The sequence below is a fragment of the Protopterus annectens genome, chromosome 6.part0 (assembly GCF_019279795.1).
Source record: "Protopterus annectens isolate FY-2018-M chromosome 6.part0, PAN1.0, whole genome shotgun sequence".
Classification (NCBI taxonomy): domain Eukaryota; kingdom Metazoa; phylum Chordata; order Ceratodontiformes; family Protopteridae; genus Protopterus; species Protopterus annectens.
In genome coordinates this window covers 1,721,058,335-1,721,084,742 of record NC_056737.1, presented here as the reverse complement: position 1 = coordinate 1,721,084,742, position 26,408 = coordinate 1,721,058,335, and the positions used below count along the sequence as shown (strand labels likewise).

Genomic DNA, 26,408 nt, shown 5'->3' with positions numbered 1-26,408 from the left:
GAGAATCGAACCGGGGAACCTCTTGCTGTGAGGCGACAAAGCTAATATTTAGCAGAAAACTCACATATCTTCCCACTGCATGAACCGATGAATAGAAAAGTAGTTTAAATGTTCATTAAGTTTTCTGAAGTAGAAGCAATAATGGTCAGTCAACAGCTCCAGGATTACAATGATTGTTTTGACACATCAGAGAGAATGTGGAAGAGGGTCTGTCAGCATTTGGACTGAAAAATAAGAAGCCTTAAAACATGCAATTTAGCTGGTTTATTTCACTGAGCACTTACAACTACTGTTAAAAAAAGGAAAAAGGTGCTCTGAGAACATAAACCAGAGTACGTCATGCAAAAAAATGAAAATGAAAATAGGTTCCAGAAGTTGTACAAGATGCCAGTGACCCACATTATTGCCACTCCATTTGCATGGAAGTTAAAAAGTGATTTCCATATACTTGCATGACTCTTATAAAGATTGCTTAAAGTGGATTCTGGGGGAAAAACTTCAAAGATCAGTTCATAGCACAAGGTCTTCTGAGGTATAATAACCATAACCATTTAATGATCCTGATGAATTAGAATAGTCATAGTAAAGAGATATAATGAAATAACTGAGATACAATAGCAACCATACATAAACGTGAATTTTCCATCTGCCTCCAAGGAAAACAGCAATGAGAAAGACAAAAACTATACCAAATAAATACAACAATATGAACACATACTTCTCTATTTCTGGTTCTCTTAAATAACACCAATAGAAATAATTCAGATCTGAATATTTTGGATTAGCACCATAACTTTCAACTTATTTGGGGAAAAGCCAAATATAATGGTGTGGGGGATAAAATCAGAAATTTTTTTTTAATATTACTCTAATTCACTTGGAAATTTAATAGAGCAACAAGTTTTGCAGCAATATGCATTTTTTGAACATTAAGAGGTATAAAACTCTAATGATTGGTATTACTGACAGTAATCATATATGATTTATCAGAAAATCAAAATAATCAGCAAATTATTCACATATAGGGAGAGCTTTGAGGAATGGGTGGCACACAAAAGGAAATGTCTGCCCACAATAACCCATTCTGAGGTTTGAATACTTTTTTCAGATGTGTGAGATATTAAATTAAGTCATTATGATTTTCTGAATGTTATTAAAAATGTCTGTGAACAAGTCTCAGCAGAAAACTTTAAGAATTTGTAGTTTTAATGACTGAGTTAATTAAAACTGCATATCCTTCAATTCTTAAGCTGTGGCTTCTTCATTTTCAGTTTAGTGTGATTTGACTATACTGTATAACATCCATAATATCAACAAGCAAAATAATTAAAGAAAATGCAGTCATAGTCAAAGTCAAAGTAAACTTTATTATCATTTAGACACCACAAGTGAAGTCTAAATGAAATTATATTCATCATGCTCGAATTAAGACAAAATACATACCTACAATTGCACATGCTTAGAAAAGAGACAAATACATACATACAATTACACATGTATCAGACATAAATAACATTTTCCTTTCTCTAAGACAGTTATATTATTACTTATTACTATAATTATACACCACTATAGCGGATGATTGATTCCTTATTCTACTTGTACTTATTACACAATGTAATTCTCATGTTCTCCAGGTTCTCTATATTATGAGTATATCTAGCAGTTTGTATTGCACATAATTTTCTTGTAAACTGATGTTGGTTGTGATGTCTTATTGTTATTGCACTATTGTTTTCTTATCACAAGACTTGTCAGCATCTCACATCCCTAAGATTAACACCAGAGTTCAAGAGTATAATCGCTTGAGGGAAAAAACTGTTCTTGAACCTGTTCATTTTTGGAGTACGCTGCGGTATCGTCTGCCAGACAACAGGCATGTGAACAGTTCAAAAGCAGGGTGAGTAGGATCACTTGTTATTTTTGTTGCTGTGTTGTAACAACATGTTATGTATAGAGCCTTCATCACTGGAAGTTTGGATCCCATTATTTTCTCTGCAACTCTATCTTTTGTAGGACTTTTTGATCTGCAGCTGAACAGCTTCTGCACCACACAGTGAATTTGCATGTTAAGATACTTTCTATGGTATCCCTTTAGAAGGTGGAGAAGGCAGAGGGAGGTAGGCTTTCCTCAGTGTCATCAGGAAGTCAGGAAGTGCAGGCATTAACGTGCCTTCTTTACTATGTGACTGTCAACTTTCCATCTTAAAAATATAGAACACTATATTACTATTCATATGGCAGAACAAATTAGCAAAATATGGAGCATTTACTAACAATTAGGGAAGGAGCTTGCAGCATAGCTAAAAGGTTACTTTATACTTGTTTTACCACATAGCCAGTTAGAAAACTATTACAGACTTTGGGGAAAAACAACTCAAGTTTCAAAAGACTACAGCCCTAGATAAGCAGGCCAAACAACATCCCCCAACCCCTCAAAAAAATAAAAAAAAACGCACAGTCATCTCCAGTCACTATCAAGCAAGGCAAGTAAGAGTAGGCTTGCAACATCATGAGTACCATACAATCCATAAGACCAACAAGCAAAATATTTAAAGAAACCACAGTTATAGTTAACCTTATATCTCCAAAATGTGGAATACTATAACCTTCTATCTTCAAAATGTGGAATACTACACCACCTTGTACAATCTGGAGCAAATGAATAAAATGTGCCACATTTGCTAATAACTAGGAAGGAAGCTCACAACATGGTTAAACTGTGGAATTTATACTTATAAAAACACTTTTGATGCACCCAATTACTCTTTCTTTCTTTGCCAGAATAATCACTTGGCTGCAACATAAAATTTTCCTTTTACACTATTTAAAATAAAAAAAGACGTTATGCAGCAGTTGTAATACATTTTATTTTACAATACACCTATCTCTTCAAACCTTAGAGACTCGAGAGTAAGTTGCAAAATGTCAGCCACCATCACACACACACACACACACACACAAATAAACAAATTATTCTTATGTTCTCTCTCTCTCTCACTTAGCATCTCTAGTTACAAATTTTCAGTCACATGAAAGTTTTTTCCCCATCTTATTTATTATTCCTTCAGTCTACCCTCTACATTGCTAATACTTTGATGTTTGACCCACACACATGCATGTGCTCAAATATATATACACATATGCACATGTAAGTGCACACACACACACACACATACATGTCAGTTGCAGCCAATGTATGACTGTACACCTTGGATATTTCCTTAAGATCAAGTGAATTAATATATTCATAAATAATGGCCCAGAAATGTATCTCAGCTTACTGATGTCAGAATCATACAGTGCAAGTTCCCTCTGCCCCCAAGAGCAAGAACAACGTTACAAAATCAAGAACAACTTTTAAATATTTCTCATTTATTTAGAAAGTTGGGAGAATAACAAGCTTTGTATTATCAGACATTTTCTGAAAGATACAAAATTTGAATCTCACATGCCTCTCATTATTTAGTGACTACAATCTGCAACAATATGCCAGAAGTCACATATTTTACAAGGAACAGACCAAATGTCTCACAATTTCTCAACAAAGCTAAAAGTAATGTAAGACAAAAAGGGGCACATTTTAAACAATATTTTATTCATTTGTCAATTACGTAAACACAATGGGCAAATTGCTCCTTCTCAGGGGTTACCTGGTAGCACTGCCTGATTAAGAGACTTGGAAACAGTTCAATGCCCAAGGGACTTGCTCAAAGTCACAATGTAAGCAAATGCAGATGAAAAGATTCAAACCCTGTACCTTTGACTACAGGAAGCAGTTCATAAACATAAATTTCAGATAGCTTCAAAACTCTTAAAATGTTAACAGAACGGTAAGTGTTGTATGGATGTGCATTCTCTGAACAGTAAAAACTATGAAAGTGTAATGACTGAAATTGACTGACAGTAATCCACAGTGATTTATCAGAAAAAAAGCTAGCATAGGACAGAGCATACATATTAGGCAAAATCAGTTCTGCAAAATCAAAAGCAGATAAGAGGCAAACTACTCTGATTCACTTAAAAAGTTAACAGAACAACATTTAAACAACAACAGCTATGAAACTTTAATAAGTGGCATTACTGACTGACTATAAACCTTAGACATGATTGAAGATCTGGCAATTATGGCAAAGGATTAAGGCTTTAATCTCTTGGTGAGCTGCTTTCTGTAGTCAAGGGTACAACCTCCATTTACTTACTGTATGACTTTAATCATGTCACTTAACCAGACAGTACTCCTGGGCTGCACCTTTACTTGTTATAAAAGATAGAAAAAAACATAAACATATTGCATATGTATAAGGCGAAATACTCACAATAAGAGCAGTGTCAGATCATGGTCAAATGAGTCCATTGAAAGAGTAATGTACCAGACCCCTCCCCCCACATTATATCAATATCCCATTACTTGGATGTCTCTCCTCATTTATCATAAAACACTGCTGTAATCTTTCAGTGCATATACTATTTTTTTTTTTTTGTTTTTATAATGATCACAGAGATTTGGATTTCATTTAAAACTTTTTAAAAAATATTACAACAGAAATACTAACAACCATTTGGTGAATTAAACAAAACCCTCTCACATTGGAAACAAACAGCATGAGCAACAGTAAAATTCCCTTCCACTGAAACTGACATTTATTGAAAATGCATCCGTCAATCCATTGAATTACAACAGACATGCATAGATTCACAGTTAAATACAGTAAGGTGAAGCATTAATTAGAGTCTATCAGAAAGGTGCAAAAATTCAAAATACAAATGTGTACTGCATTTCTGAGCAGCTTGGAGCTGCTTACTGGACATAAATGTCTCTTTTCAGGGGCAGCCCAGGAGACCAATGTGGTGAAATGACTTGGCCAGACTCACACTAGAGAAACAAAGTCTGATGGAATCAAAAACTGCACTACAGGAAGCAGCTCAGTAACAGCTCATACCTTAACTCATCTGAACCAACTACCAGACAAACTGTTGTAGCCCAATGCAGTGTATTTCCCATTTTGTGCCTGCAAAAATATATGTTAAATTAAAAATGGATTCATACTTATTTTGTCATTAAACTCATAGACTTCATGACTTCATGCTGTACAGTTTATTCACAGTTACGTAACAACACTGTTAACAGTCAAAAAAAAAAAAAAAAAAACAAGGACACCAAGGGTTGCAGCCAACCAATATGACTTATATGATGAAGTCCCAGTTTACTACAATAGATTTCTCCATTTACATCATAAGTAGTCTAGGATGAAGGATACACGCACACACACACACACATACACAAATACACAAACATGGACATCAATTACAGCCCCTTGTATGACTGCATACAGTCAGATGTTTGTTTTTGAAAAAATGAGTGAACAAATGCATAAATAATGATCAAGAAGTATATTTTAGCTCACTAATGTGAGAACCATGCAGTGTATCCCATTACACCCCCCTATGCCTTCCCAACCTCTAAGGTCAAGAGTCAGTGGCAAAGACCCAATAATCAGGAGCAGATGTTAAATATTTCTCTGATATAGTTATAAAGTTGCATTAGCAAACATTTTCTGAAGGTCACAATGTTTGAAACTCACATGCCTACCAGTATTTAGTGACTGTAGTCAACAGCAACTTATTCTGGACAAAGCCAAAAATAATTGGAGTGTTTGTGTTTGTGGCGGGGGGACAAAGGTCACAAAAGGGACAATTTTAAATACTTATTTTTATCTAATTGCTTGTCAAGTAAACCCAAAGGAATAAATGTCCTTTTTTAGGGGTGACCCGTGAGTACTGCATGAGTGACTTCTTACAGTCACAGCATAGGCAGATGGAGGTGGGAGGTTTCAAACCCTGTACTTTTGAATAGAATAAACATTTCATTAGCAGCTCAGAGCTTTAAGTGTCTGACAACTATAATTCACATAATAAATTAACAGAACAATGGTAGGCATTGCATTGATATGCATTTTCTGAACAATGAGAAGTATGAAACTCTGATGACTGACATTGACTGATTCTAATCTTCAATGATTTACCAAAAGAAAAAAAAATAAATCAAAGGAGGTCTTGCAGATGCAGTGGAAGATTAAAGCTCCAAGATTTTAAGAAGCTGCATCCTGTACTTAAGAGTACAGGGTTTGAGTCTTTCTACCTCCATTTGCTTACTTTGTGACTTTGATCAAGTCACTAAACCAAACATTTTATACACACACACACACACGCACACACTCTCTCTCTCTCTCTCTCTCTTACTGTCTCAAACACACACACCTCAAAGTGAGGTCTGTGATCTCCTAATGCATTTCAAAGATCCATGTTCTCACCAGCTCCCATTAGACCACCTGGTTTGCTTGTTTGCTAACATAGTGATGTTGACGGAAAGCAGAAAGTGTTAAGCAACTGCACTTGTGTAGAGATTTTTCTGTTTTTAATGCTAAGTAATCCAGAGGACTGAGGCAGTCAGGGGGCACATAGTTTCAACAGAGGTGACACATGACCCTGTGTGCCCTGTCTAGTGCCACCACTAAATACCATTCAAGGTCCAATCACTCTATCTCAGTGGCATTTTCTCACTTTTAACATGAAATCCCAATACCCAGATAATATTGTGTCTTGCCTCTTCTGATACATACAAGCACAAGTTTCCATGTCTCTTGTCATAGACCAGCCCATCGTTATATTTCACTATTTTGTTTTACACAGTTTTATTAAACGTGACATAGGAACACATACAGTAACACAGAGGAAAACAGATCCATTATATTTCCATTGTTGTTATCAAGCAGTATACATTTGTTTTAACAAGTTTTATTCACACCAACATTAAATAAATTGCTAAAGTTCTGCCGTCCTTACACCTATGTCCTCCTCCTCCCAAGCATTGTTCTTCATGTACTGGTCCTACAAATTCCATTTATTTCTATGTAATTTGCTCCTTCCCTTTTCTAATGATCCCACCTCCAGTTATTTTATCTCCTTTACAGCATTCAGTACTTCAGGTGAATTCCTAGTAATTGCTTTTTTGGCAGCCAAAATCATTAAACTTAGTAACGCCTTATTATATTGAGGCAGTTCAGATCCTGCATCCCATACACAAACAGATACATGCATTTCTTAACAGGTAGCTTGGATAAACGCAATCTCAGAATTTTAGCTCAGGTGAAGGCTGTCCAGGCAGGAACTGGAGAATTTTACTGATAAATGCTTTTGGAAATATACCTTTGTTCTGTTAGGTTTCATGCTGCACACACACACACACACACAAATATATATATATATATATATATATATATATATATATATATATATATATATATATATATATATATGCTCAGTGCAGCCAAACAGGGATATAGTTTATTATCTACATAGCAGTTCTTATTAGTATCCCCTGATGTGCAGTGTTTCATTATGAATGCTTCATATGGCATGTTACCTTTTGTGCTCTTTCAGGTGCTGATCATTTGTAGTTTTCAAACTGTTAGGAAGGACTTTTTTACTTGTCATTTACTTACAATCTATTCTTCTCTGTCCATTTCAAATGTAATTTTGCAATGTGATCTCTCAGTCTGTATTTAAGGCTTTTACTCGACAAAATATTTCACTGATATACGAGGATCTGAGTCTCCGTCTTTATATTTGATCTTACTCTAGTACCTCTGGAGGTCATTTTACTACCTATATATATATTCTTATCCCTGCAAACATTAGTCCTTATCAGGTAATTACCCACTAGGAATATGTAATAAACTGATTCACATTGTGTTAGCCTCTGGTGGAAATTATTCTCCAGTGAGGAAGGAGTTTGATAGATGCTTATGTGTTACCCCTTATTCCAGTCAGGTTTGTATCTGTACAAAGCCCACCACCCATGACATGTTCTCATCCATGTCATCTATCATGAGAGGCAATCATGTTACAGCCATAATCCAGGGAGCCAATGAGAGTATTTTCTGCTATAAGTGTAATCCCACAATCTTGATAGTTGATATGCATGCTTGCTAAAAGGAAGGCCTACTATGCCATTCCCTAAGTTTGTGCATGTTTCCATGCATACATGTGGATGGCTACAGTGTGCAAATGAACTGCCTGGTGCAGCCAATTCCTCATTTCTAGCTCATGCTTTGACATACGTTCTCTAGGCAGATGCATGTACATCCTCTTCTACCCAGCTGTCAGGCCAGTAGTCAATCCTTTGCCAGCTGGGTCACAGTCAGAGCTTTATCTGTTTGTACCATGAGCAGCCATTCCCTACAAATTAGAACATTGTGAACTAGCTTTTCTGATCATCTGCACTTTCTGCCATGTCTCCTGACTGACTGTCATTTCCAGGTTTAACTTCAGTAGCAGACTATAATATGGATGTTTCATGGAGGCAAATCAGACTTTCCAGCATACTGCACGCAAGACTAAGTCAGTCATTTTCATATTGTAAAAATAAGTCTGCACTGCAGCACCACATGTCCGTGTTCAAGTGTTTGCTCATGGATTCAGTAGACAGTACTGTGAAGATAGGTGAAGGCTGCCAGCCTAGCCAGATAGAATTTTGTAGATAATTCTGACATTTGTAAATATTAATGTAACCCACAAGCTTGATCTCTTAAATGTGAAAAGACTGCATTGGATATTGAACTGCAAAAATGTAACAACAGTGCACTCCGCTGTAAGAAAGCTAAGTCAAGCATTTCATGTCTGTCTTTGATGTCAAAATTGGGAGCTGTTATGTCTAGAGGGAGGCATCCTGGCTATTGTTTTAAGGCCAGAGTTAATGGTTAGAATTTGCATATATAAATGTCCTTATTGCTCTGGTTTTTGACCAGGTGTAAAGAATGTAAATGTAGTTTCTGTTAGCCTGGGAACACCAGAGAAATGTGAAGAATGATGTCATGTGCAGCAGCTCTGTGTTATCAATTTAAAGAGAGAGGATCACAGAGCTCAGAGCATTTTGTCTTGAGAACATCCAAAATCACCAACACTGCTTTGTTCTATATAAAAGTTATTTAGAACTGTGTTTTCTCTTAGAAATAGCTAGGAATTAAGAAGATTTGGCTAAGTGTCTTTCTGTAATGTCAGAACTTTTCTACGGTATTATTTTAAGTATTTTTCTGTGATCACTGAACTAGCACTGTGTAGTAAGAAGTATCGTCTTGCGCTTTTATTATTTATTAAATATTTTTAAACCTTTCAACTGTGGCTGTTTTATGTAGAGTTAATTTAAGCTCTGGAGTACATTGCATGTATATGGGCAGCCACAGTGGTGCAGCAGTTAGCATTGTTGCCTCACAGCAAGAGGTTCTCCAGTTCGATCCTCAGCTGGGGTGCCTTCTGTGCAGAGTCTGCATGTCCTCCCTGTGGTTGCGTGAGTTTCCTCTGGGTGCTCCGGTTTCCTCCCACATCCCAAAGAAATGCTGTAGGTGGATTGGACACTCTAAATTGGCCCTAGGTGTGCATGTGTGTGCCTTCTGTGGAAGGTTGGGTGCCAGGCTGGCACCTCAACACTGTAAAACTCTACTGCCAATCATGAGCGGACTGGTGATCCACTGTGGTGACCCCTCACTGGGAAAAGCTGAAAGAAGAAGAAGTACATTGCATGTATATAGTGATACTTTACAAAGTCATTCTAATAAGCCTTGGCTATTCAGTTACACTTACCATTTGGATAATATTATTGCACAGTAATAATTGGACACCCTTTCAGAAGGGCTTTTGAGTAGCTGATATTAGTGGGTGGTAGCAGCTGGTACTACCTTTTAGACTGGACAGAAAAGGGGCACAACAGGAAAACCTGTGCCAGCCTTCCCCAGGAGTGTCTGTGTGGTTGTATATAACTCTTACTTGTATGTGTGGCAGCTACTTGGGCAGGGACACAAAGCACTGGTTGGACAGAGAGGGTGCTGGAGATTTTAGCTTGCCCACTAGGCTGAGATCTGGACCCCATAGCTGTGCCAGAGGAGAGTCTTATTGGGGACCTGGAGAGAAAGGGAGAAACCAGCCCCAGACTGATTGTGATCTCTGTGTGCTCTTAAGGGAAATTTTACTTTACTGTGTGTGTATATATTATCTTTTCCCTATATGGACGCCCCTCACCGGTGTTAGTGGTGAGGATTGAGGTTCCTTGATTGCTGAGCCAGTGCACGGGCATCACAAGTACAAAATCAGCAACTTGGCAGTGTGGTTCCTGTGGGGCAGTCCTTATTTTGACTCTGCCCTTTCAGTTCCCACACAGACTTACAATTGTGCATAAATGTCTCATTGTCAATTGTGGCCAGTTGGCAACTGCTAAATCAGATTTCTTGAATGTTTGCAGTTTCAATTTCAAGTCCAGTGTTAGGGGCATGCCAAAGATATTATTATTATTATTATTATTATTATTATTATTATTATTATTATTATTATTATTATTATTATTAGTCAGGCCCTTGCCAGAATTGCTATTTTATTTTCACTTAATTTTCTTCTTTGAGAGGGAAGGGTCAGTGAGCAGTTGATACCTTAGCCATGGGAGGGACTGTCAGTAATTTCTATGATTTTAAAATTCTCAGGAAAGTATCACATTGTTAATTCAATTTATGTCGTGGTACAAATGGAAGGAATTGTGCACTTTAAGGCAGCAAAAGAAATGGCCTTAGCACGATTGTGATGGTCAACCTTTCAGGTATCATTCTTCACTTAAGGCTTTTTCTAGACATGTGCAGAGTGCATTTTCTTAGAATGTTGAGTGAATGACTAAATATGTATCTGCAAAACCTCGCACTTTTAATTAAATTACATATATTGTCTTAGTTGACTTAATGTTTAAATTACAGTTATGCTCTCAATCTGTCACTGACTTTGCAGAATGTCCCTGATTTTGTCTCATATTGTAATGCCAGTTATCAGAATTTTATATCTCTTATTGTTCAGAAAATGTATTTTTGTTTATGCAAACCTCTATTGTTTATTAACTTTTTAAGAGAATCAGAGTAATATTTAAAAACTGTACCTGATTTTGGGTCTTTGCACCTCTTCTATTTTTGGGTTTGTCCAGAATTCTTTAGCAGAGAAGTTGAGGGGTATGACTGCAGTTCCTCTTATTAGTTGCTTGTCTTGCTGGCTTGCTTCCTCCATTTTGGTCCAAAATTTTCACTTGAGGACTGTATCATTACCTCAGACATGAATTCAGGAATGCAGAATATAGAAAAAAGTTAAACATGGTGAAATTTAATGACATCTTAAAAGTGAATTAGTATGTTGTGCTGCAATCTGCTATGTTAGAAAACTTGAGGAGGGCTTTCCTTCCACCCCATCCTTATTCCTGTCACTCCAACATGTTATTTCAGGGGTGCACATATGTACACATACACAAATTAATATGTTCTAATCAATTTACCTTCTTTTTTAAGCTTGCACTAACCTATATGATTGTTTTAAATTCTTTCTGTTTGTTACAAATTGGGAGGGTGGCCTAATGGTTAAGGTGTTTGCCTTACAAACACACAGTGCAGGGTTTGAGTCTTACAAGGGATAACTGTCTAGGCTTAAAATGGCTCGCAAGGGCAGTTGGCTTAGTACTAACCTATGAACCTATTAAAGCAGAACTTACTTGCATGTTTGTGCTTTAACTCAGTGTGTAATATTGAACTTGACAAGATAGCCAAGGAGTCTATTTCAATGTATGAATGTGATAAGTACACCAGCACATCTGTTTAGTAGATTGACAATTAAAAACAGTTTGTGTGCACACTGCATATAGAATAAAGTTACTCAGTGCCTAAATTTGCCCACCAGTCCTTTATGAATTGCAATGAATGGCCTGATGCTCACTTCAAAGTGAATTTCTAAAAACTCTTTTTTTTAAGTTCACTTTCTCCATTCTCCCCCTTCTATTTCTTCTTCAAAGACTACACTGTATCTACACTGGGTATCTTCAAACTCCCTTGCTTACCACTTGAGGTACATTAAGGCATGTTGCTATATGATATATCAATGGAACTCTTACCTTCAGTAACAGTTTGCACTCTTTAAAATGTATTAACTCTCCTCTAACTCTCATCTATCCTACAATTTTATTATAATTAGCCAAAATTTGCACAATGAGTTGAATTTGCTAGATTAGTGGAGCTACTTTGTTAGTGTAAAGTGGCCTGATCTTAATGTCTCACATACTTCTGGCTATGTAACTTCTGTATTATGCTTTTTATGTTTCAGCTATTTCAGAGGTCTCTCTCCCTCTCTCTCTCTCTCTCTCTCTCTCACACACACACACACACACACACACACACACACACACACACACACACACACACACACACACGCACGCATGCACACACACACACACACACACACACACACACACACACACACACACACACACACACACCAGATCCACAACCATATGTATACTGTTCAAACAAGATCTAACACCAATGTTCTTCATAAACATTTAACAGATTTTACTAGATGCAAAAAAATTTTTTTTTTTCCTTCACCATATTCTGAGTTTGAATCTTTGAATTCAGTTCAGAATATAAGGTCAGATAGGGTTGGGGTATCTCTTTTTTTATTTAAGTGATGTTAATGCCATCTGATATAGTGAGAAAGAACTGGCTAATCTTTATGGCAGACAATAAAATTAAGCAGATCGTGGGCAAACAGCCCAGATTCTGTTTTAAAAATAAGAAGTCCTTAAGTGTCTTCTTTGCTACAAGAATGAACATTTTGCTATGAACCACTCTCAGCGTAATGGTACATTTCTGTGTCGATCTTCTAACTTTTGTAGTTACATTAACACTGATAATTATTTTATTCATCATATTACCGGAAAAAGGCTTGCATTCTCAATTTACACAGATTGTGCCAGTAAAAATTTGGTCTATTTAGCTAAGTGCACGGCCTGTCCCTGCTTTTATGTAGGCAAAAAAATTATTTGCCATTCAGCGGATGTGTGATTTTTCTTCTCTGTGTATATGTGATCACAATAAACACAACTGTGGCATTTATAAGCTCCAGATTTAGTGCTATAGAAAAAATATTATTATCAAAAACTGGTTGCTCCATATAGCATAATTCATTTTTCAGATTGTTATTTCGGCGATAACTAAAGGATGACATATCATTTATTACACACATCCAGAAAATGGCAAAGGATTCTTATTAAAAGTATATGTTAACTGTGCTACTAGAAATATTGTTTATTTAGCTAAATGTGCCAGTGCCCTGCCTATTATATAGGCAAATTGAACCAGAAGTTAAAAGAAGGAACAGACAACCACCTTTTGGAGATTTGAAGGAAAATAGTAAGTAATGCACTTTACAGACATATAACTGACACAGATGAAAAGCATTCTTTTAAAGTCATGTTTTTAAAGAATATTTTTAAACCACTAAGAGGGGGTGACATAAGACGAGTCTATATTATGATGTCGAAAAGCTGTAACAGCGAACACCTATACATCAATAAGTATTCAACAAAATGCATTTCTGTGATTTGCTGAAAATTTAAAGGATAAACAAATACTTTCCCTGCAACCCAATGGAACTAAATTTACGTAAAACAAACCCACCCATGTGGGGGCCTACACCCCCTCACCCCACAGTGAAGGGCTGTGCCCCCCATACACACCCTAATTAAATATACTAACTCCGAGATCGCACTACACTGGAGAAAAGGGCAAAATTGTGTAGTTGGTCAACTACATCTTTGCCCTGTAAGTATTCAGCGAATTGTGGAAGTGAATTTTGTTGAATACTTGTCAATGTTTAGGTATTCGCTGTTACGGTGTTTCTACATCAAAATATAGACCCACATAAGACAACTGACAGAAAAAGAATTAATATGGATATTGTGTTTTAAAGCACATATTGCACTAGGTCTTAATGGTGTGGTTAAACCATACTTAAAACAATTGCAAATGCAAGTGAAATGTTTTTTCCTATGTTTTTATGTTTAACACGGTTTATATGACAGCTTTTGCTATATTGATGGCTTACATATTACAGTGGTGCTTCTTACACCTCTCCACTGGTTTTAACATTATATGATTTTAAACATCACATGACTTTTTAAAGATCACATCATTTTTATATAGTGATGATATGATTTTTCTCAAGTGACTTGTTTTTAATGATTATTTAAGGTGTGTTTTTAAGGAACTTACTGTTCACCCAAAAAAGCTGTTAGGCAAAGTGTGTTACACTCGTGGATTTATTTATTAAAGTTTATACCCAAAGTTCGTGGTTCCCACAACTATTTTTATTTTTTTTTTGGCTTATTTGCTATTTAATAGTTCTGGACTTATCACTGATACCAAGTTTTGCTCTCTCTGTATGATGGAAATATACCGGTACCTGTGGTGTAATGACCTGAGTCTATGCATTATTTGGTGGATCCTGGTTCCAGATAAACAACTAACCATTATCTTCTCTTTGTTCAGTCTGGTTAGAGGGCATGTCTTACAATGCATTCCAATATGATGAGGGCAGTCTAAGCAATCTTTGTTGTGTAGGAAGATTACTCTTAAGTATCTCAGTATACATGAGTCTATGTGGGCGTTGCATGTTGTGTAAAGTGGGTGTTGTATGCAAAGGCTCAACAACCTGATGTGCACTTCTATACAAGAGTTTATTTTCCAGTGTAATTGTGTAAGTACACCTCTCATATACTGTGGCTGTTTCTTTAAGGATTAAGTGGTTGCTGGTAAACACAAACAATTGCTACATTGTCTCAAGATACCCATATCCACCAAACTGGCTACAGAGAAGTTAGGAAACTGCATAGCCATGCTGTCCAGTCCATTGTCTGGTGAGCTACAAGGAGATGGTGCATTGGGGTTAGAAGATTATTAAGCATGTTTTGTTCATGCAGAGTAATATGTGTGCCTTACTGGGGCAGATTATACAAAAAAAGTACTTCATTCTACTGACTTTAATGTTTACACAATACTAAATTTTAGATATTGCCATTCCATGCCCATTTATCTGCTCTAAACTTGGCAGCATGCAAGGCATTTGCTCTACATTTACTGCTTTGAGGGGTACAATTTTACAAACTGTTCTATAGGGAAAATTTGCTTTCTAGATATTTACTACTATACAAGGTACTCTTAACCACCACTGCATTGGTGAGAATCTCTGCACAAATGTGCCAAATTTATAGCAGCACAAAAAAAAAACAGAAAACTAATTAATGAGTCCTCTGGCCAATAAAACAGCAACATTATGTAGCCTAAAGGGCTCTTTTGTGTGTTTCTGAACTCAGGCAAGCACCTCATGCCACAAGCTGAAAAAATATAGCCTATCTACCAAAAGAGGAGTGGTTTCTGGCCCAGAAATTGTAGTTTATTGGCCATTTGGGCAGTGTTTCCATCCCTTTCAGCTTTCTGGTTTAAAAGCTCATGTTTGCATAGGTTTGCGCTTGTTTAAGCTCTGCGGATCCAGTTTCGGCATCCTGCAGGCTACAAGAGCATCAGGAAGGAGAAAGAGATACTGTAAGTGCCTCCATTTTAATTTTTTCATAATTCACTGCTCTCTGCACTTGTTTTTTGTCATTTTTAATTTATCTGCATTTATTTAAACTGTATTTGCCTTAATATTGCTACACACTCAAGTGTGCTAGCTTGTACTGCATTTAAAGTGTGTTTTTGTTACTGTTTTAACTGCTTTTCTGCAAAAATAAACAAACAAAAAAAGGTTCTAAGCTTGTTTCCTACCTTTCCTGTAACAAGTCTAGTCCAGATACATATCTGCTATATCCAGGACTGTTTTGTATGTTTCTGAGCCCCCAGATCTTTCTGTGTTGGAGGGAAGCCTTCTAGCTTATCAGTGGGAGTGGTAAGCACTAAGTAGCCTATCTACCACAACAGAAGTGGTTTCTGGCCTAGAAATTGTAGTTTATTAGCCGGTTGGGCAGTTTTTCCTCCTTTTCAATTTTCTGGTTTAAAAGCTCATGTTTGCATGGGTTTGCGCACCACGCAGCAGCACTCAGCTGAGGTAAACTATTACCAGTGCCAGAAAGTCTGCTCTTCAAATTTTTTCCCTTAGAACTTGCTTGTTCTTTTATTTCTTGCACTTCAATTAGCTTAATTGGCTAGCACTTTAACAGGCTTTTGTAGCATTTATTGTAGCACACTTAGGTGCTATCAGCACTAGCTGTAACTACACAGTAACGGCACCAGTACTTATTAGTTACGACCACCCCTCCTGGTATGATTGTAGGGCAATTTCCTGTGCTTTCTCCTGCTAACCTGGTGCACTTGGGCATTCTGAGACAGTGTGGCAACTGTCTAATGTACATAGACAACCCTGTCCTCTTACCTCCCAACACTCATACATGTGAGAGATGCACATATATCATCAAACTGGAAGCAGTGCATGCTCCAACCAAGACAGGACTAGCTGGTCAAGAGGAGAAGGTCAACACCTGCAACTCACTACATAGAATACACAGCCTTCCAAAACACCAACCATCACAATCCACACACAGAAACACAAACCATACACTCATCTTTGCAGAGGTTCTCAATAAAAATTTGCCCAAACAACAGAGACCTCCCGAGACAAAAACACACTCAACCAGCACAACACAACACCAACCTCAGAACACATAGATCATTACCACAGTGTGCCCCTCAACCCATGCCCTTAAGGCAAAACACTTTGCCCAATGTACTAATCTTAGGAGACTCAATTGTGAAGCACACTGATGTCCCACTCATTAGGTTGAACAAGGAGAAGATGACAGTCAGTTGCCTATCAGGTGCCAGGATACACCACTTAACACATGCACTCAGGTCACTCTACATCAAGGACAGATATGACTCAGTCATTGTCCATGTGGGTGTGAAAGACCTGAGACTTACCTCCCTGGACTACATGAAAAGAGATGTGATGGAACTCTCAAATTTTGTGGCCCAGGCAGGTATGACCCTAGTCCTGAGCAGTATTCTACAGTCACCCAGAATGATACCACAGTACAAGCAGAAAATGATTGACTTCAACAACTGGCTAAGTTTCTGGTGTCATTCTAAGGGGATTCAGTATCTGTCTGCCTGGGATGATGTGATCGACAGACCTCGATGCTATGACAAAGATGGCCTGCATCTGTCACCCCTGGGATTCTGGCTACTGGTTAATGCTCTTGCCACCCCTATAGTGCCTTTTTAGGCAGGGTTCCAAAGACCAAAATTCCGCCATAACTGCTACAAACAAAAAAAAGGGAAGCAGTATTGCACTTGTTACACCAGTGGAGTAATATATTTGGTTTACTGTTCTTCATGTTGGTGTTACTATGTGGGCAAGACAGAAAGACACTTACGTCAAAGAATTTATGAACACATGTATGATGTCAACAAGAAAAAGGACACCAATGCTCTTTTTCACCACACATTAATTTGTAAGGAGGCCAACTTTAAGTTCTGGGTTTTGGAAAAGGTACATAAAAACAACAGGGGGGAGATTGGGAAAACCAGGTCAGTTATAGGGAACTTATTTGGCAACTAAGGCTGGATTCGAACATACCCCCCAGTTTGAATGACCATATGTCAATTATACCAGCCTTAAAGCTAAAAGCAAATAAAACCAAAAGGAAAATGTACAATTACAAGAGATGATTGTTACAGTAACAATTCTTGTTTTATTAATTTTCAACTTTTCATTGTGATTTTATGTAATCTCAACACACATATCACTACAACAACAGGACATGTTACTACTATTATTTTCTTACAGTATATATTATATATTTATACTACAGTGGGCACAAGATGAATGTTAACCTTTTTGCACGTTCTTTATACATGTTTTTTTTACATGTTTTTATACGGTTTTATTACGTGTGTGTGTTTTTTTACAAGGAATCTATGTCTTTTAAGTAAACATTAATCTTTACTACACACGAAAAACTGAAAGATACAACTAAGTTTTTTAACCATGTACCTTTAAATTTTGTTCTAAATTTTGTTCTAATTAATTAATTTCTCAATTAATTGATGATATATGTATATATATATATATATATATATATATATATATATATATATATATATATATATATATATACATATGGGTTGTTTTAATGGCAGTGTTATTCTGACGAAGTTTCCATATTTTTGGAAATGAAAGCGCATAATGGAACCACTGCATTTTATCAATAAATTTGGTGCTTGTTACTTCTGGACCAAAGATTCCAGTTGACTTTGTGAAGTACTTTCTACCTCAACGCTTGTGGGACAGCCTTTATTGGGCTCTGTACAACGGGGAACACATTGTTGTTATTAGTTGGTCTTTTTCGTTTCTCCGTTTTCCATCGTGTTTTGTGTTTACTAGACCTCGATGCTATGACAAAGATGGCCTGCATCCGTCACACCTGGGATTCCGGCTACTGGTTAATGCTCTTGCCACCCCATATAGTGCCTTTTTTAGGCAGGGTTCCAAAGACCAAAATTCCACCATAACTGCTACAGATAAATGCAATCTGAGAGTCATGCTGCTCAATGTTAGAAGTCTAAATCTCAAGATGCATTCGTGTGAAGCTCTCCTCAAAATGGAGAATGTCGACATCTGTGTTGTAATGGAGAAGTGGTTTAACGAGGCAGAAAGCACCCCTGCACTCCCAGGCTACAACTCATTCCATACCTTTTGGCTCCAGAATATGCCCAGAAGCTCCAAAGGTGGTAGTATCTCCATATTCTTAAAGGATATGCACACCTCTAGACTGGTAGCCCAGCATAATGCATCTGAGATACTTCAAGTACAACTAACACTGGGTAAAACGATGATACAAGTCATAGCACACTAAAGAACCACATACATGTCCCTAGACTCTCACTCCAAGTTCCTAAGCACCCTGGAATCTATCAAGGTCCAACCTAATACTCTCATACTGGGTGACTTCAACTACACTTCCATCATCTGGGAATACTATTCAAGTACCAATGTACAGGCCCAATGCTTTCTGGAATTTATCAATTCCAGTGCCCTGGACCAGCTCATTCTGATCCCCACTAGAGGAATCAACATCCTCAACCTGGTTATCACCAAAATGGGAGATGTTACCCCACACTTATGTTCAATTCCTTCCTGGTTAACTCCGACCACAAACTGATCACAATGTAAATCTCCATCTTACCTACATCCCCCGCTAAGGTGACAACCCTGAAAAAATTCTCTAAAGCTGACTTTGGGCTCCTAAGAACAGAGGTGGCTAACTTCTCAGCACCCATGGCAATGGAAAATAGCTGCATGACTGCCGAATCCTACACCAATGCCCTGTAAGAGCATGTACACAAATGCATGGACCTTGCCATACCAAATAGAACTAAGTCGCTCTCCTCCAAAAAAGGAAGCCAATCTGGTGGTCCCCAGCCATAAAAAAACTCTACAACAGAAGGAAGAAACTGCTGTAGAAAAAATGAAGTCACAAAACTGGAAAACCTCCCTTATCATTCTCAACAAAGAGCTGAGATCCCTTATCAAATTATGTAAAGCCAGCTATGAAGGCAGAATTGCGGCTGACACCAAAAACAACCACAAAGCTTTCTATAGCTATATCAAAAACCTCCAAGGCAATACCCAGATTTGCTCTGAGTTATTGCACAATGGCACCTCCTATACTGAGACAACAGATATAGCCAACATACTGGCCAACAGATTTAGTGCCAACTTTACCCCTCTCCCCCCAAGGGCCCTATCACAATACCAGAAGAAAGCCTGGTACCCACCATTTCTATGGCACAGGTAAAAGCTGCATTGTCCAAAGCCAAGAATACAGTATCCATGGAACCTGATAATATCCCTGGCTGCATCCTACATGAGCTACAAAATGAACTGGCACCACATCTGTATGCCCTGTTCAATCACAGCCTTACCTCAGGCTATGTCCCTAATGAATGGAGGATTGCTACAGTCATCCCGCTCCATAAAGGGGGAGAAACTACAGACCCTGGAAATTATCGCTCCATTAGCCTGATGAGTCTGGTATGCAAAGCACATCATCATGGACCTGCTTAACAAAGATATAGGCAATCTCCAAACTCTTGACTCCACACAGTTTGGCTTTGTTAAGGGGAGATCCTGCCTGCTGAACCTGGCTGACTTCTTCGAGGCAGTCACCAAGGCTATGGATGAGGTAAGGCAGTGCATACAGCCTACCTTGACCTAGCCAAAGCCTTTGATACCATTCCCCACTCAGGTACCATTTATAAACTCACCAAACTAGGCATCAATCCTTACATCACTAGGTGAGTTGCAAATTGGCTCACAGACAGGACCCACAGAATGAAAGTTGCAGATTCCAAGTCAGACTGTCGACCAGTCATGAGTGGAACCCACAGGTCTCAGTCCTGGGCCCTCTCCAGTTTGGCATTTACTCCTCAGGAGTCCAGGACAACACAGAAGGACTCTGGTTGACCAAGTTCACTGATGACTACAAGTTAGGAGTCATTATCAACTCCCTAAGTGATGCAGAGATCCTACAAAAGGGCCTCTCTGAGACCATTGACTGGTGTCAGAACCATGGCCTGAAGTTTAACACCAAAAAATGTGTTATCACCCCCTTTCGAAAAAAAACGCAGTTCCCATGAATTACCACATTGATGGGAGCCCACTCAACACTGAAGGGGCCATAAGAGATGTGGGCACCCAGGTCGACAGCCACCTCGCCTTCAACCACCACATTGCCACTGTGGTCAGAAAGTCCTTCTACATGGCACATCTTATAACCAAAAGTTTCGCATCCGGAAGAAAGAGGTCATCATCCCTCTCTACACATCCTTCATTAGACCAATCATCAAATATAACGTCCCATTTGGCATGCACCTGACCAGACAGCTACAACAGCTGGAGAGGCCATAAAAGTACCTCACAAAAAGGATCCTAAGCCTTAAACATATGTCCTGCATGAACAGACTCAAGAAACTTCAGCTGTTCTCAGTCTGCTATCGTCTACTTAGAGGTGATGTCTGCTTGACTTACAAAGACATGTCCAACCCAGCCCTACTTGAAATGCTACACCTAAAGAAATCCCAGTTCCCCTCACACCACACACTCAGGAGATCACAACCTAATTTCCATAATTAACAGAACATGCTAGAGGGACAGGTTCATCTCCCAGAGACTGCCCATACTCTGGAATAAGCTTCCCATTCATGTCAATCAGAGCAGCTCACTGGCCCTCTTCAAGAGAAATCTTGACGAGTGGATGGGTAACAGAAAGTTCACCCCAGGGATCACTCCAGTTGCCCTACTGGATGGGGGCACTGTGAACTAACAGCAGGTGGCACAGTGCTTGGGCAATTTTTGGGGGGCTAGGCTTGTAAAGGCTCTAGGGCCATTAGCCTACTACACACCTATGAACCTATGAACCCTGTCCTTCTAATATAAAAACATAGTAGAAGAGAACCACAAGAGCAATACTACCACAAACCAGTTAAACACCTAGCTGGAAATCCCTTGCTGAAAGCAATTTCAAGACAGTCTCACAGCAGTAACAGTGACAGGAAGTGCATTTTAGTTTTTACAAAAATAAAATTAAATGCACAAAATAAAAGTAGGAAACAGTAATGATCACTCAAAATAACTTGTGTGATTTAACAATTAAAAGTACTTAGTTTTGGCTGAATGGCACTATATGCAGGTAAAACACTTCTGGAACACAGGTTACGATGCCAAGCTTTTAGTGAGCTCTGGGAAAATGAGCAGAAAACAATATGTACTAAAGGAGGTTTTCTCAAGAGCAGTATGGTTTGCTGGGTGTGTACTCAGTATCATGGCTCTATGGAAAACAATGGGTGGGAAGAATACTTGAAAACCTTATACAGCAAACAAAAGCAATGAAAGAATGCAGGGAGGGACTTTGGAAATCAGATTATCATAAGGGGTGGGAGCCAGACACACAGCATTATAAAACCACAACAGGAAAAGATTGGAAGGACTGGGAAAACTTCAAGGAAGAAGCAGGGTAGCTAGAGATGGATCCAACCAAATAAAGCCAATAATGGAGCTCTTTCAGAAACTATAGCTTACTGTCTCATTGTGGGGGGGGGGGCACACACAAAGAATAGGGAAACAGAAAGGCACTGAACCACAAAGAATAGGGAAACAGAAAGGCACTGAAATGCAACTTCTCTGAGCTGCAGGTCATTGACCCTGAGCAGGTTAGAATTCCAGAAACTTTAGCTTAATCTCTCAGTGTGGGATGGGGCAGACACAAAGAACAAGGAAACAGAAAGGCACTGGAATGTTACATGAAATAGCTAAATGATAAGCATAATATAAAACTGTAAGAGCAAAGATGGGGTATAAACAACAGCAAGAACACTGAAGCACAAATCCTGGAGCAGAAAAACAATGCTCTCACTATTGTAATCCCACTACTATAGTTTATGGCACCAGACTCTACAGAAATTTGACAGCAACATATTTTATGGAAAAATGCAGTAATAAATTATTAAATAAGGCTCAAATCTGGCAGTAGTTCACAGTTCTGCTGCAACTGGGAATGGAACTACAAGACTAAGGCCCAGCAGTATTTAAAATACAAATGGCTAGATTGTGCAAGTAATTCTACTTGTGGAAGTAGAAGTGCAGTGCAATGAAGAAACACAATCTTCCCACACATGCAAATTAATCTACAAGACTAAGGTCCCAGAACAAACTAAAAATGCAAACATATAACTTGTTTGCCTAAAACATACATAAAAAGCAGAACAATACAAAGAAATATCATCACACAGGTCACTATAAGTGCAACTTAACTATTTAAGCAGAACTGAAACAAAGGCTTTTTGTTGTTCTTTGTAAATCTGTGTTTTTCTAGAAAATCATTGGTGTTTCAAGTCACTAAATAATGACACATATTTAAGTTTTGGAAAATGTGTGCTAATGCAAAAGCTTTAAGACCAATATTTAAAATATGTCTCTTAATTTGAACCCCACCCTTTCCCCCACTAAATACTGTGTTATTTGCTATAATTGCATGAATGACTTTTTCTATTTCATTTTATTTATTTGTACTTGTTGACTGGGTAGAAGCAGGTTTGGTGTTGGGAATGGCCAAGTGAGAGGAGCAGCACTCAGGTGGGAGGCAGCAGTGGAAAGACTGATGGTTGCAGTCCACTGGGGACATACCTCAACTGCACCTGATTTTGCAGAGCATCCTTGATTTTGTTTCATAGTTTCCTGTCCCTAATGTTCAGTTTGCTGATAAATAAATAACTGAGGATTATATGTAATGACAAATACTTGAGTTTCACAGCTCATATATATTTTCATAGTAGAACAGATAAATAAACTAGGAACAAACCCCTATATCACCCACTGAATTACCAACTGGCCCACAGATAGGATGTAGATAATCAAAATTGGAGAAGTTACCTCCAAAAAGAGACTGGTCACCAGTGGAGTCACCCAGGATCCTGTGCTGGGATCTCTTCTGTTTGGCATCTAACTTCTGTAGTGAAAGCCAATACTGAAAACAACTTCTGTAGTGAAAGCCAATACAAAGCCAAAGCAAAAAACACAGCATCAATGGTACCAGACGGTGTCCCAAGCTGCGTCCTACATGAACTCCAAGAAGAGCTAAACCCAAACATAAAACTACTGTTCAATATCAGCCTTACTATAGGATATGTACCCAAAGAGTGGCGTACAGCAACAGAGGTCCCTCTCCACAAAGGTGGGGCCTCAATGGATCCTGGAAACTATTGCCCCATAAGCCTGACTAGCTTGGTCTGCAAAGCTATGGAAAGGATCATCATGGACCTCATAAATAAAGATATTGGGGACCTACAGACACTGGATCCTACCCAGTTTGGCTTTGTTAAGGGCAGATCCTGCCTCTTAAACCTGGTCGATTTCTCTGAAACAGTCACCAAGGCCATTGACGAGGGGAAGGTGGTCCACACAGCCTACCTGGACCTCACAAAAGCCTTCGATACAATACCCCACTCGGGCATCATAGATAAGCTCACCAGCTTAAATAAAAACCCCTATGTCACTAGATGGGTTGCAAACTGGCTCAAGGACAGAACCCACATGGTTAGAATTGCTGGATCCATGTCAGACTCCAAACCAATTACAAGTGATGTCCCACAAGGCTCAGTCCTGGGACCTCTCTTGTTCGGTATATATTTCTCGGAGGTACAGACCAACACGAAAGGACTGTGGCTGACCAAGTTCGCAGATGACTGCAAACTGGGCACCATAATCGACTCTCCAGCCAACACAAACGTTCTCCAAAAGGGCCTCATAGAAACAGACAACTGGTGCCAGAGCCATGGCCTCAAACTAAATGCTAAAAAGTGTATAGTTATCCCCTTTGGCAAAAACAAAGTGCCCACAAATTACCACATAGGTGGTAATCCATTAAGTATGGAAGAAGTAATTAGGGACCTGGGGACCCAAGTTGATAGCAATCTCTCATTTGACAACCACGTGGCCAAAGTGGTTAGAAAAACATTTTATATAGCCCACCTAATCATGAAGGGATTCACATCTAGATCAGGGGAGGTCATCGTGCCTCTTTACTCATCCCTCATCAGGCCCATAATTGAGTACAATGCCCCTTTTGGGATGTACCTTACCAGACACCTGCAGCAACTTGAAAGACCCCAAAAGTACCTCACCAAGAGGATCAAAGGGCTCAAACAGATGCCATATGCTGCCCAGTTAAAGAAACTCCAGCTCTACTCAGTGGCATACTGCCTGCTCAGAGGCGATCTGTGCCTGACGTATAAAGCCATGTCCAACCCGGAATTAATGGACATGCTGCACCTCAGAAAATCCAAATCCCATTGAGCTACGCGCTCGAGAGACTTGAACCTCAGCACTGAAATAAATAGGACATGCTGGAGGGACAGATTCATAACCCAGAGGCTCCCTTCACTCTGGAATAAAATCCCAGTCCAGGTTAGGCAGAATCCCTCATTGACTCTCTTCAAGACGAATCTTGATGAGTGGATGGGAGATCGTAGGTTTACCCTGGTTATCACTTCTGTGTCACTGTTAGACAGAGGCACAGTATACTAACCTCGAAAAAGGGCATAGCAAAATTAATTTAAAATGGGTGGCGAAAGCCAAACACACTCTGGCTAGGCTTATAAATGCCCTAGGGCAGATAGCCTAGTATGAACCTATGAACCTATGAAGAGCTCTGGCTGACTAAATTTGCAGATGACCTTAAGGTAGGAGCAGTCAGTGACTCCCCAAATGACTTAGCCACCCTGCAGGAAGGTTTGTCAAAATTGTGGTTGGAAACTAAATGCCAAATAATGCATTATTGTATTCTTTGGGAAGTCATCTAAACTAGGGAACTACCACATTGACAATACTCCCCTAAAAGTCGGTTCAGTTGTTCAGGTTTTGGGAACTTATGTGGACAGTGACCTAACCTTTGACCAACATGTGTCTGTTGTTGTAAGAAAGTCTATCCATATTATACAGTTTATATGGGTCTATATTATATATGCGAAGCTTCAAAATTTTGAACCTCATATGTTCAACAACATATGAGCGAAACATGAAACCTTGAATATATAATAAAAAAGTAAAAGAAAAAAAAACTCACCTTAACACTCTGAGCAGGGGGGGCAAGCCCCCCTGCACCCCCACACCCCCCTACTTATATACCACCTCTGAGACGGCACTTCAGTGCAGAAAAGGGAAATTTTCCCATTCTGCATGTACAGCGTCATTGCCTTTCACCTTCAAACTTTTCAAAGTTTGATTATATGGTGTCAAGCATATTACAATTGAACTTTGAAATGTTCGGCAATTTAATAGGGACCCGTTTATATACAATGGGATGGTGTCTATATCTAGGGATGTCATTGTCCCCATTTACACAGCCCTGATTAGGCCAATCATAGAATATAATGCCCTGTTTGGCTTGCATCTGTCTAGATACATACAACAACTGGAATGCCCACAGCAATACCTTATTAAAAAGATTCAAGGCCTAAATAACATCTCCTATATGGACCATCTCAAAACCCTGTCACTGTATTCCATACCCTATAGGCTGCTAAGAGGTGACCTGTGTCTGGCATGGATGGCACCCTCTGACCCATTACTGATGGATTTATTGCACATCAGCAAGTCATATGGCATAAGAAATACTTGGTCTATGGGTCTAAACCTCTTCTGCAATATCAACAGAGTGATTTGAAGGGACAGGTATATTTTGTAGGGGTCTATATTATATAGACGAAAAATCAAAATGTCAAATGCTCACATGACCGTAAATGCAGAAATTCAAAATCGCTATTGTGGGGGGCGACCCTTCACTAAATATATATTCCAACTCCAAGATCGCACAACAATGAAAAAAGGGTAAATATTCCAATCCTTACAGTACTGCGATCCAAAAAAATAAACGTTGAGCTCCTGCATTTACACTCATGTGAGCATTTGACAATTTGACTTTTGATCGATCTAAAGTAGTCCCT

General features: G+C 38.7%; 1 protein-coding gene across 2 annotated transcripts in view; it reads left to right on the top strand.

Moving 5' to 3' along the window:
- The window catches only part of LOC122804909 (integrin beta-2-like), a 1,526,426-nt gene that overhangs the window by 10,234 nt on the left and 1,489,784 nt on the right, over positions 1-26,408 (top strand). The window contains exon 2 of one of the 2 annotated variants that reach the window (XM_044075114.1): positions 1,750-1,900. The exons of the other annotated variant lie outside the window; for it this stretch is intronic. The gene's annotated coding sequence lies outside the window, so the exon portion shown is untranslated. The remainder of the gene's footprint in view (positions 1-1,749; positions 1,901-26,408) is intronic. 2 annotated transcript variants of the gene reach the window in all.